Here is a 14,371-nt window from a genome sequence, read left to right as displayed (position 1 = left end):
ATAGAGTAAAATATCCTGTTTGCGGCAGTTTAAGCATTGTTAAGGGTTTTTCCAACTTGTAAACAAATCAGGCAAATTATTTTCAACCATTTCATATATCATAGACAAGATTATTCATTAACGCAATTGTTTTCATGAAAGAAATTACCATTGACCAACGCAGTTTTCATGATTTACCAGGGCAAAACCTGGCACAATTTTCGCCGATAAGGGCGATATGCGACGTAGTATTTCTGCTTGCGGCACGATGTACAATCCCTATGCAATACGCGCGTGCTCCGCGATCTTTAGCTGAACGCCTTCACATGTCTCGCGAACATTGCGTAAGCGCCAATTCCCATTGCGAAAGCACGTGAAAATAGCGTGCGCACATGCATTGGCCACAAACAAGATCACAATTCTGGCGTTGTTGTTGATGTCTTTCTCGTGTTTTTCTCATTTTTTTTCGATGGTAACATCCATTTTCCGAAAAAAATGGCGGCCCACATCGGCTCGTGAAAGTTCTATTTTACGTGAGGATATGTTTTCAAAATCCATGAACATCGAGAAAACGACAAAAAATCCAGTTTCTTGGACCATTGTTTCTTATAACCAGAGGGCCAAACCCCAAAAAGTCGCTTACTTAACGAGTGAGTTGCACTCTCTCTACAAACTAAGTAGACCATGCTTATTTTCAAGTTTTTATTGTAACAAACAACATTCCACTGGTCTACCTCAAAAAATTTGTTGCGAAAGCCTCCAAATCCAAGATGGCGTCCAAGATGGCCGCCATATTTACTGAATTTGTTATTTGAAAGATAGAATTTGATTGAAACATCAGATTTCAACAAATTTGATGTCATATGAAAGAGAATAAAATTTTCTACAAGTTGATATCATTTTTGTGGGTTGTTGTGATAACTGGATTGAGATTTTAAGGAAAAAACACTCATTTTTTGGTATTTTTCTGAAAAAAAGAAAATCATGAAAATGCTTGATTCATCATGAATCAAAGAAAGACTGAAGGATTATCTTGAAACATCTCAAGAATTTTGTTTGACATATAATTGATATTTGGAGAAAATTAGGGGTCAGTACCGTTTTTGGTTCAGGAGTTACAATGTCTCAAACTTGAAAACTCACTATGTAAAAATGACCACTTTAGTTGTGACAAGACTTTATTGGTCGTAAAAAAAGCATGCGCGCGCCTAGACTACTACACGCACCACTGGCACTGACGCCTGTAGCAGTGCCAGTGGTGCGTGTAGTAGTCTTGGCAAACGCAGAATTTTCTTTGACAAACAAGGGTTTGTGCCTGAAACTAACTTTTCATACCAAGTGGTAGCTCAGGTGACGCTGATTGCTATTATTTCAAAGTAGATTGTTCTGAAGCAGATGAGATGAAGCAAAAAATATCTTTCAAATAGAGGTAGAAGCTTGAAATAACCTTGCTATAGAAAGTTTAAAACAAAATTTGGATCAATCACTCAAAAAATTCAAGATTGCAGGCCATCAAAGCTGACATAGTGTATTGCGCCAAAGTAAATGTATCATTTCGATTTTTATACAATTTTGTCTGTTTTGGTGTCTATTTATATGGTTTTTATATATTCTGAACATTTTAATGCTATTTCAAACCATCTCAGGTTTTTATGGAGACATTTTTTTTTTCAGAATGGACCATGAATATTTCTCTAAAAAGTTACAAAAAATTAAATTAAAAATGTTTATGAAAACCATGCAGAAATTACAATCTTTCCCATATAATCAATATTTGGAGGTCAGTATTGTATTTGGTTCAGGAGTTATAATGTCTCAAACTTGAAATCCCATTTTACATAATATGTATTTGCACGCATCTGTTCCCAAAGACGTCACAGAGGGTCAAATCCAAGATCGTGCTTACTTTTCGAGTTCCACTCTCTCTATAAACAAAACCATACATAATATTAAGCATACTAAGCAATGTTCCGTAAGTACACTTCAGTAGATTTGTTGCAAAAACCTCCAAAGTACAGATGCGGTCCAATAGGGCCGCCATTTTTATTGAATTTAACATTTCAAACATAAAATTTGATAGAGACATTGGAATGCAACAAATTTGATGTCATATGAAGGAGAGCAAAACTTCCTAAAAGTTGATACCACTTTAGCTGTGTATTGTGATAAATTGGGGGGGGGGGGTTATTTGCTTCTCTTTTTCGGGGGGGGGATCCATATTTTTATATTGTTTTGAAAAAAAAAGAAGAAATTTAAAAATGCATGATTTAGTATTTATCAAAGAAGAACTGAAGAATTATTTTGACACCTGCGATTGAGATTGAGATTTACTGAGATTGAGACATAATTCATATTTCTGGAATTACAGGCAATATCATACACTGTTCACAAGTTAACATCTAAAACTTGAAAAAAAATATATTCATGCATTATAAATTTTGTATACAATGTGTTTACATGGTCACATGTAATACTGTAATGGTCTAGTGACTTGCAAGTACCTGCATGCAAACTAACTTTTCATGCCAAGTGGTAGGTGACGCTGGTCGCTATTACTGTAGCATTTCATCATAGTAGATTGTTCTGAGGCAGATAAGATTGAACAGAAAGTATTTTCCAAAAAGAGATAGGAGCTTGGAATTGGCACAAATTTTTCCAATGTGTAATAATTAGCGATAAAAACAGTATCCACACAAAATTCAAGATGGCGGTAATTAATCGAGGTTGTTGTTCAAGGCATTATTTCCCATTAGTGCACGTAAAACAAAAATCCAGCTTTACTTAATTCCTCAAGCTAGTTCTAAACTGTGAGTTAAGAATAGAACAACTAATGTACAAACTTAAATCAGTATATTGTTAGATGTACTAAATAGATCTGATAAGAATGTTTTTTTTTTACATAATTCAAATTCAAATTCAAATTCAAATACTAAATTGTTAACAGTTATCATGGTTATGGTTTCTTGAAAAGATATGGTGATATCTTCGTATGTTTTAGGCTTTATTATGATTTTTTTACATGGTAGAATGTTTTGTAATACAACTAACCTGCACATATAAATCGAATGTGATATCTCTCCCAATGGCAAACAATACCTTAAGTGTGTTGCGTCAAAGTTAAATCTCAACTTATAACTTATAATTTGATATATATTTCTAATCTTCTTATCTTTCTGTCTATTACATGTTTCTATACATCCGAACGATATTGTACTATTGTAAACCATATTGAGGGTCTTTTTTTTTTGGGGGGGGGGGGGTGGAGCTCATTCCAGTGTTTGGGTAAGGCCCAATCTTTCATAAAAAAAAGAAATGCTCCTGTATCAAAGATACTATATGCTTTTTTACTTGTATGTTACTCTGCTGTTGTAGAAACGTGAATGATGATGGTATAATTGTGTAATAATGTCTGATCCGTAGATGTCCTTGAAAGCCCTTCTGTTCCGAACCCCCCCCCCCCCCCCCCCCCCCGCAAAAAAAAAAAAAAAAAAATCCGACATGGTGGCAATTTCTCAACTTTGCTCTTAAATGTGTTGTGCGAAATTACTTTTCAGTATATTGTTCGAATAAAATTTTCCGAATTGATTATTCGTGCTGTATATTCCCCATTTACAAATAAGCATGCTGAAACTGTATTTACTGTTATCAGATTGTTTTTGGGCTGATTTCATGTGGGTCATAGTGTCACAATTGATCTGAACTTATGCCATTGGTAGATGCTTTCCCATACTAAATATCAGGATCACTCGAGAGTGAAAATGTTCATTTTCATTTATTTCAGAGTGACCTCGAGATCACTCGAAGAGTGACGAGTGATCCCTATTCAAAGGCAGGGCTCGACACTACGTTGGTCCGGTGGGCCACCAAAATGTCAGAAATGAAGAATTTGGTGGCCTGATCGGGCCACCAAAAAAGGTCGGATATTTGCCTTTGGGCCACCAAAAATAAAAGTTAGTGTGGAGCCCTGCCTAAGGTCACTCTAAAATGAGTGAAAATGAACATTTTCACTCAAAAGTCACTCCAATTTCACTCTAAATTCACCGTTTTCTGTTATTCACTCCTCACATCAAAAGTAAAAACTTCCACTCGATTTGTCAGTTTTTTCTTTTTCGGAGAGTAGAATATCACTGGTCTTAAAAATGTGTCCATAAAAACCTAAGACCGTTTAAGATATCACAACAGACAAAATTGTATCAAAATCGAAATAGTACATTTAATTTGGCGCAATACACTATGTCAACTTTGATGGTTGTCATCTTGATTTTTTTTTTTTGAGCGGTTGATCTAAATTGTGTCTTAAACTATCTATAGGTCAATTCCATTGTGACTTATGGACAAAGTGACAATTTTTGGCAATTTCAAACCAGTATTTTGAGAAAATAGTTGCATCAAATGCATTCTTCTCGGTTCATGGTTAGATCCATCATATCACAGTTTATGAAAACACCATACTTAGTTTGAAAAGTATCATTGCATTACGTACAGCAACGAAAAATTGCTGTCGTGACTTATGGGACATCTGAGGACCGCCGTTTTTCACATGGGAAAGTAAGTTCTGAAATATTCTTACACACAGAGAATCTGGAAAGATATTTTCTTTCCTGAATGTAGCAAAGGGTTGGTGCTTACCCTGAGCCAAGTGGTATGAATATCTACTCATTGGTACAGTAGCAGGATGGGGAAAACCAGTGTGACTGATGGGACACAAAAACGTGACTTATGGGATGCTATCAACTACCACATTTTGAGATTGAGAGAATAATATTTACTGATGCCGGAACAAGTTCTAGAACATCATAAAACCAATCTATGACCAAAGAACATTCAGAAAATAAGCCATCTGAGAATTACACAAGCTGTATCATGGTCATAATAGTGTATCAGAAATGATACATAAATTCTGCAAGAATTGGCAATTTTCATGAAAAATGAAGGTTTTTTGGACATAACTCCACTCCACGTTCACCGATGTTCACAAATGAGGTATCAAAATATCCGTTGTGAAAGGCTGCTTTGAATAAACAATACCAGATCATCTCATTAAGCTTCATTAATAATCTATACTCAATAGTTTGATTTTCATAAAATGCAACCTTTCCGTGGAATTGACCTATAACAAGATTGGTGCCAAATTTCAAGCTATTACCTCTATTTGAAATTTTGTTTGCTTCATCTCATCTGCTTCAGAACAATCTACTTTGAAATAATAGCGATCAGTATCACCTGAGCTACCACTTGATATGAAAAGTTAGTTTGCAGGCACAAACCCTTGTTTGTCAAAGAAAAGTCTGCACTTGCCAAGACTACTACACGCACTACTGGCGCTGCTACCAACGCCAGTGCCAGTGGTGCGTGTAGTAGTCTTGGCGCGCACAGACTTTTTTATGACCAACAAGGTCTTGGTTACAACTAAAGTGGCCATTCTTACGTAGTGAGTTTTCAAGTTTGAGACATTATAACTCCTGAACCAAAAATAGTACTGACCCCTAATTTTCTCCAAATATCAATTATATGTCAAACAAAATTCTTGAAACGTTTCAAGATAATCCTTCAGTCTTTCTCTGATTTATGCTGAATCAAGCATTTTCATGATTTTCCTTTTTTCAGAAAAATATCAAAAAATGAGTGTTTTTTCCTTAAAATCTCAATCCAGTTATCACAATAACCCACAAAAATGGTATCAACTTGTAGAAAATTTTATTCTCTTTCATATGACGTCACATTTGTTGAAATTTGATGTTTCTATCAAATTCTATCATTCAAATAACAAATTCAGTAAATATGGCGGCCATCTTGGACGCCATCTTGGATTTGGAGGCTTTCGCAACAAATTTTTTAAGGTAGACCAGTGGAATGTTGTTTGTTACAATAAAAACTTGAAAATAAGCATGGTCTACTTAGTTTGTAGAGAGAGTGCAACTCGACCTCTGTTTTTAGCTTTTGGCCCCCCGGTTATTAACTGTTATGTTAAGAAGTACCGAAAATTTCATTTTGGATGCGATATGTTGTCATTTAGGTGAGAAAATTTCACTTTCGTCAGAGATCGTGCCCATTTTATCGGTTGGTTTTTGTTGATTGCTAGTGTGTTAGTACATGTATGTGCATGTGACAGTGCAATGCTGTGTTTAGCTGTATATTACCGTGTATGTTGTACCTGCCGCGAACGGCTGCACGGCCGCTTACTGACGCAGTTAAAACTCTACTTACAGATTTGGTGCAATTGTTGATAACACTTGCCTGGGTATGTTTTGCTCCTCTATAGATCTAGAGTCGTAGTAGTCCCTTTCTGTAAATATTGGAGACTTATCCAGTCAAGAGGAATCTGTGAGAATGACAACTGCTCCGTATGACGGATTTGAAACCTGTGCGCATGCGCTAACCGGAGTGCAATGCCTTTTCACAAGGCCTTCTCGCTGTATTGCGTTGCTCTGTGGGCAAATGAAGAAGCGATATCCCAGCCGAGCGCGACAGCGTGAAAGCGAAAGGGCCTTGTTCAAAGGCGAAAAACATTGCGATTTTCATGCATATATTCATATCACCAATGTGCTATGTGCCTTTGTTTTGAAAAACGAAGGGAGGAACAGGGAGAATGGAGATGGACTCGTATAGAAAAACGTCTTTTCAAGAAAAGAATGAATTAGATAAGATTAAGAGATGTAGGGGCAAGCATGGTGTCACCGGACACCATGGTATTACCGGACACGCACATTTTTGCGTACTAATGACATTCTGTACGCGCGAGACTTCGTAGATTAGCCTCACAGAACTTTGTGTGGACCGAAATCGCAAAAAACGCCACATAAAAATGTAAAAACACGAAAAAATTCACATTTTACCTCAAATTTATAGTTGAGTGACCCGCACCTCGTTTATAGTTAATATTTATGCATGTTTGAATCACATTTCGCGACTGAAATTCTATGAAATCCCACTCACATACAGGAAAAATGCTGAAGATTCTATTAGAACCAAAAGTTCACTGATCAATATCGGAAAAATTGTAGCTATCGTCCTCAAACGCAAACAATGCGGAATAGTTGTGCGCTAAGGGGCACGCAACTCATCACCCGCGCGTGCAGCTCCCATAGACAAAGCACGTATACTCTAACCAGTTGTCGATTTCTCACAAGGTTTTATTGCGTGAACTGTTCGAAATGGTCAAGACAGACATTTTACTGTAAAATACGAAATTTGAGCTTCATTTGCAGATTTTTAGCTCACCTGAGCCAAAGGCTCAAGTGAGCTATTGCGATCGCCCTTCGTCCGGCGTCCGTCGTGCGTCGTGCGTCGTGCGTCGTGCGTCGTCCGTCGTGCGTCGTCCGTCGTCCGTCGTGCGTCGTCCGTCGTGCGTCGTGCGTAAACTTTTTACATTTTCATCTTCTTCTTGAAAACCCCAAGACCGATTTTCATCAATCTTGGCAGGTAGCATCCCTAGGGGGTTAGGAACTCAATTTGTTAAAATGGGCACCATGCCCCACCCAGGGGGCCCCCAGGGGGGCCCAAACCCCCCAAAATTAAGGAATCTGTAAAAATCTTCTTCTCTAGAACCAGAAGTGATAGAGCTAAGTTAATACTATGAGTTAGTACATTGATGACTGTAGTTTCAAGTTTGTTCATGGCAGAATCAGGGGTGCCCCCCTTGGGACCCAGGGGAGGGGGGTGGGGAAGGGTTCTAATGGGGCCTAAATTGTACATTTTCATCTTCTTCTTGAGAACTCCATGACCCATTTTCACCAAACTTGGCAGGTAGCATCCCTAGGGGGTTAGGAACTCCATTTGTTAAAATGGGCACCATGACCCACCCAGGGGGCCCCAGGGGGCCCAAACCCCCCAAAATTAAGGAATCCGCAAAAATCTTCTTCTCTAGAACCAGAAGTGATAGAGCTAGGTTAATACTATGAGTTAGCACATTGATGACTGTAGTTTCAAGTTTGTTCATGGCAGAATCAGGGGTGCCCCCCTTGGGACCCAGGGGGGGGGGGGGGGGGTGAGGAGGGGTCCTAATGGGGCCTAAATTGTACATTTTTATCTTCTTCTTGAGAACCCCATGACCCATTTTCACCAAACTTGGCAGGTAGCATCCCTAGGGGGTTAGGATCTCAATTTGTTAAAATGGGCACCATGCCCCGCCCAGGGGGCCCCCAGGGGGCCCAAAACCCCAAATGAAGGAATCTTTACAAATCTTCTCTAGAATCAGAAGTTATAGAGCTGAGATAATACTATGAGTGAGTACATTAATGACTGTAGTTTCAAGTTTGTTCATAGGAGATCCAGGGGTGCCCCTCTTGGGGGTAGGGGGGGGGGGGTGGTTGGAAGGGTCCAAATGGGGGCCTGAATTGTACATTTTCATCTTCTTCCTGAAAACCTCATGATGGATTTTTGTCAAACTTGGCAGGTAGCATCCCTAGGTGGTCAGGATCTCAATTTATCAAACTGGGCCCCATGCCCCACCCAGAGGGCCCCAGGGGGCCCCAATTCCCCCAAATTAAGGAATCTTGAAAAAAATTGGGCCCTTATTGTACATTTTCATCTTCCACTTGAGAATGCCTCGTCAAATTTTGATGGAGCTGTGAATAATTTAGATTAGTGACTGCGTGAAAGGTGAACTTGCGATACTCAGGTGAGCGCTAGACCCGCGGGTCTCTTGTTTTGTGTGTCATCCGCTCGGTGAGAATGTGTACGGTGATTTGTGGGATGAATTGTGATTCTGGTGCAAGGATTAGGTGCGAAAGACCTCGATTATTCGATTACGAAAATAGCGTCCGGTAATACAATGCGATTTTGCACGGCGCAAAAAACCACTATTTTTAGAGGGGTATGTTTGAAGCATATGGTCAGTTTCACGGTAAAGGGTGTAACTTTCAATTTTTAGCCTTTTGGCCCACCCTGAACACATAGATTTACAGATCTCAAAGATTTTTTCCCATGTGAGTCACCTTATGAGTAGCCACCTTGGGTAGCATAATCAGGTCCAGGTATTGATGCGTTTTGTTTTGACAGTCACATATGTACCCTAAAAATGACTATTTTGTTGCATTGAAATTTATATAACATTTTTGAAATGTTAATAATTTTCTACAGCAACTGCAGAGATCTAATTTTTTATGTTAAACGCATAGTTGTATGGTCAATTGAAATGACCAGATTAGTTTGGTTTGCATCTGGCCCTATATTTTAGAATGCTATGACTTCAAATTTGAGGTTTCGGAGGCTTCATTTTCCGTTAACAATTGTTTACAAACTTTGATGGACAGTAATGATCAGTGGGTGTGTTTTGGTTACTTTCTTTTATGCTGAAAATAGTAAGGTACATCTAAACTTTAGACTTACATCAAAGTTTACTTGATTCTAGGGCTATTTGAAATTTTGTGATAATTTGATTCCATCAAGTGAAATTTCCGTTAGCAGTTTTGAAGCCTCCGAAACAAAGTGTTTAGTCAAATAATATGAATATAGATAAGAGAAGTGACCTAATCTATATGTCAAAATGTAGGATATGGGGCCCTAACCTAATAGACCAAAAATAGTTAAGATCCGCCAAACTCTCTGAAAATAGGAGACAATACAAATTTTCCGTTAACACGTGAAGCCTCCGAGACGCATTGAAGCCTCCGAAACAGCAAAAACATCTAATTTGACATTTCTGATAAATTCTTTGAGTGTCTGCCCCAAATTATGCCATGAAATCATCAACAGACATGGACAGACAACAAAAATGATAAAAACATTATGATACTGCAATAATTTTTTGAGCTAATGCACTTTATAGAGAAAAAGTGGTTTCGGAGGCTTCAAACGGATGTTAACACTGCATTTTTGTGATTTTCTCTGGACAAAATCAAATTAGATTTATTGTTCACCCACCCAATGATTGCTTATGACATATCTAAAGATATTTAATCACATTCAGTTTTCTGGCTGCTTTGTTTACTCACCAATATAGATTTACTATACAATTTACCTATTTTTCTTAAACATTGCAGCCGTGTCACACATAACTCACCTTTTCATTCAGCAATAAAATATGAGCAGATGAGGATGTTGCCCTCCAAATATGTTTAAACAGTGTATATCAACCAAAAAAGACACAATTTATCCATCACTTTCTACATAACATACATGATTTTCATAAAAACATAAGGCATACCAAATTAATTTTCCTGATGTTTCGGAGGCTTCATTTTATGTTAACAGCATGTAAATGGAATGTTTTGATTACAATTGTGTAATTCTAAGTCTATCAAATAACTGTTTGGACTGAATGAGACATAATGATTCCTCAAGCAAGGTGTAGATAGTTGTTTAAATGTATGAAAAGCATTTATTTTGTAGGTTTCCTTTTGAAACAATGGAACAGGCTAGATATTGTGAGTAATGAAAGTGACTTCCAGCTTGCGTGCATGCCCACATCATGCAACAGTAGTGCAACAAAGCAAGTAGTTGTGGATACATCAATGTTCTTAAGTTGGATAACTCATTTTTACTCTTGAGAGAAGTTGAAGTGTTGTGACCATATTTGTATCACTCTTTTGACTGGTTACACTTTGATGATGAAGACCAAACAATTACTTGATTATTTAGTGTTAATACACTTTTTTTTTTTTAAGAACTGAACACTATTCCTGTCCTGAAGATTCAAGGACTTTAATAGATGGTTATTCAAGAGGGAAGCATGCACTTAACTAAGAAATATATTACTTTTGAATTTAAGGTTCTATCTTTTATGCATGATCAAGAGCAAATGGTGGAAAATATTTTTTGGATTTTTACACTTTCGACTCACTATCATCTGAGTGTAATAGTTTCGAAACACAGTCTTTTACATGTCCATTTATAACCCATTGACAAATCCATTCCATTGTTACTCACATGGCATTTGTTTTTGCCATACTAAAATCTTGACTTTTTTAGCTTTCCATTTCTTAACAAGTTCTTTGGCTTTCATTTCCAATACTTATTTGGAGGAAAGTAATTAATCAATAAATTTGTAAGTGGATTTGAAAATAGCTAACGTCTTGCAGATTATCATTTCTGTGGTGTGACTGGGATCACAGGGTACTGTTTTGGAATTTTGACATTTGATTGCTTCATTCAGACAGGTTTTCATGTCAGTCTGTATGTCAGATCTAATGCATGCTAGGTGCAACACAATCTTGATACTACAGTATACCCTATTTTCCATACTTTATCATGCTGGCATGGACCACTTGACTATTTTTGATTAAACAAAATGTAACTTGTGTTACGAAACATCTCTTTGCATACAAGTGTGAGACTCTATGACATGTTTGCGGATGTAGTTCTCAGCGCAGTAAATGGACAGTAATGGTTGGGATAGGATTGTTTATAAATGACATATAGACCTCTACTTATAAATAGCCTGTTGTCATGGGGTACATGTACATGTAGTTTACATGGATGGGTGACTGGAGAAGTTATGTTCATGAAGAACAATATTGAAATGATTGAAATCTTTATAATCTGTTTAGTCCTGGCTTTTCTGGAAAAAGTTACAAGCCCCTAACTATTTTGAAATTCAAAGGGTTAAAACTGTAGTCTGTGGGTTTATGTACTATTTAAAACAAACTTGTGGGTTTCTAACAAACTTAGATATTTAAACACATTTGCTGCTTTTTAATTTTTTGCTAAAAAGGTTGTCATTTTTAGAAACAGTAAAAGTTCTGTTAGCAATTTCTCAATGTGTACCTTCAAATACAGGCCTCCTAGCTGTCACAGGAGTCACACAAATTGGAATTTTATAGAAATAACTATAAAAAAAGAAGCCTTTGAAGAATTAGTAAATTAAAAATTAAATTATATGAAACAGGGGTGACTTGTATACCACATAAAAAGAAAGTAAAATTCTACACGTAACTATCATATATTATAGGGAACTGTACATTTGGTCAACATTTTTTAAACATAAATTCAAATTCATACACAGTCATGGGTAGGGTATGTACATTTATCTTTTCAACAGGCGATTCAAAAAGATGAATGGGATCTTGACCATTTCAATTTCTATTGAGCTCCATGATAATATCACCAATATATTGATTATTGACAGTTTGATGATGACCCTTACATGGAATGGCTGATCGGTGTTTAAGATTGCTGTTCTATGACCATGATCACTGCATTTGATAGCTATAGTAGGGGATATCAGGCATGGTCCATATGCAAAAGAATGTTTATAAGCCCTTTTTCCCCTTTCTATATTTTACAATGCTATGTTGTAATCTAACCGTCATGCCATCACATAGTCTATTTTCTATCCCTTTCTCATCAACAGTTGAAATTGATTTCACATAAAAACAATTATGATGGGTGGTTTATGTACATCCCACAAACTGCACTTATAAAGCAAGCAAGCATAATCTTTGCATTAAGTCTAGCTACAGTTCTAACTCATTGAAAGTAATTCTTACTGCATTATGATGAAAAGTTTGACAAATGCATACAGCTGTACGTGTGTAGCCTAATCATGTTCTGCATTGCCAAAGTCATGCATATGCAAATACAGTGTATGTATACAGACACTGTACAACTGAGCATAAAGATCTCATAAGATCTCATAAAGTCTCTTAACATATATGTTGGAAAGTCTTTTTTCTGCATACAAATAAATACTATTTTACATGTTACAACATTGTTAGTTGTGTATTTGGAAACAATCAGCTGCATTAATGTACTTCATATCACCTTAAAATGGACTGTTTTTGCATGTTAACAGTTATGATGAAGCCTCCGAAACATGCATTGCTGCTAACTTTAAGCCGCAAAAAAAAAAAAAAGATGTTCCTAATCAGTGTAATTTTATTGCTACTGTTGCAGTTCCCTTTAGAATCATATTGCCTCATGTAATGTCATAAATTTGAACTTAGCATTGCTCAAAGTGTACACAGTTTGTTATTCACTTTTGTGGAAGCCAATTTCCTTTAATATAATAATAAGTGTGAAGGGTAAGCATTACGCACTGCCATAAAATGTATCTGTATACTGTTATTCACATTTTATTGATGCCCTGTCGCTATTCTAGCATGTAGTGATAGTTGCTTACTGTAGTTTTATTATTTTAAGTGAATACAAGACTAGAACTTTGTGTTAGCAGTTTTGAAGCCTCCGAAACACACTAGTTTGTTAACTGAAGCCTCCGAAACTCACAAGTCTGAAAATTTCAACTTTGTCAAAAATAATCGAATTTCTTTGGGATTTTGGTTGATAAATGTTTGTTACCAAGAGATAATTTAGGGCTATGTTTAGAGTGGCTCTTTCTTCTAGAACATTCTTTTAACTTAAAAATAGTTTGTCAGGTACCATTTTTACCTTGGAATTTGAAGTTCACATCCAAATAATTGCAAGAGCGAATATCTGTTGGGCGAAAAGTGTTTTGATATTTCAAATACATGTTCACAGCAAATGAAAAGTTGCATTACATCCACCATTTATCTTCATTTGGTTGCTGTGGGTGACCAAAACATCCTTGTTGTTTTTACCTAAATTTATCTAAAATTCCATAATAGTCACTTCATTTTTCATATTTAGCCAAAGAATTAAGCTCTGGAATGACAAAATATTGAAAATATAGACATTCCTATATAAAATAAAGGCAAGATAAAAATGGAAACACAACTTTAAGTTTTGACCCTTGCCACATCAAAGTTACACCCTTTACTGTGAAACTGACCATATTTTCTAAAAACTGGAACGAAGAAATGACGTAAGTTGGCTGAATTCGTAATTTCCATGAGTTTGTGAATAAGTGGTGTTGTTTTTAGCCGAAATTTCATTCTATGAGTACGGAATTCAAAGCCACAAAGAAAAGCGTCCGGTAATAGGATGTTCCACCCTACGTAGAGTGTAAAAGTAAGCTTTTTGCTGGTGAAATACATAACTTATGGAGCCGTAAAAATTTGGGGTTGTCTTCCAACGTTCAGTGACAGCACTCTTTCAACTCGGGGTGCTCCCACAGTACAACTGTGTACAAGGAGCACCCAGGGGTTAATTTACAATATGCGTGGGCGCGACATTTAACATTAGGAATATCCGGATGGCTGCCACTGTCACATTGTGGTGTTTGAATGTGAAAACACAAAATGGATTAGGGCCTACACGTACTGTCTTTCACTCCCTGCCAGAGACTCCAACCCCAAGCGCCTTCTGATCTGGAGATTCTCCCGCCCGAAACCCCTAGCAAACGGGAGACTCCAAATTGATGTGTGTGAAGCGTGAAGTTCCTAGGGTTCTAGATGTTCTCTGGTGCTATGTAAGGCTTATTTTTTCAACATACGATAGTAATAAGTAAGAAATCCTTTCCACCAGGAGACACAGAGCCAGGGCGGGAGAAAACAAATCTCAAACGGGAGAACGGGAGATTTTGCAAAAATGGGCT

General features: G+C 37.0%; 1 protein-coding gene across 1 annotated transcript in view; it reads left to right on the top strand.

Annotated features, from left to right (window-relative positions):
- The window catches only part of LOC139707990 (pre-mRNA-splicing factor 38A-like), a 39,992-nt gene that overhangs the window by 4,541 nt on the left and 21,080 nt on the right, over positions 1-14,371 (top strand). The gene's annotated exons all lie outside the window — the stretch shown is intronic.

Source organism: Diadema antillarum, unplaced genomic scaffold (genome assembly GCF_040938485.1).
Source record: "Diadema antillarum isolate AM-2024a unplaced genomic scaffold, OU_Dant_1.0 seq00001292_RagTag, whole genome shotgun sequence".
NCBI classification, from domain to species: Eukaryota; Metazoa; Echinodermata; class Echinoidea; order Diadematoida; family Diadematidae; genus Diadema; species Diadema antillarum.
Note: the sequence above shows the minus strand (reverse complement) of the source record. Positions and strands in the feature narration are given on the sequence as shown.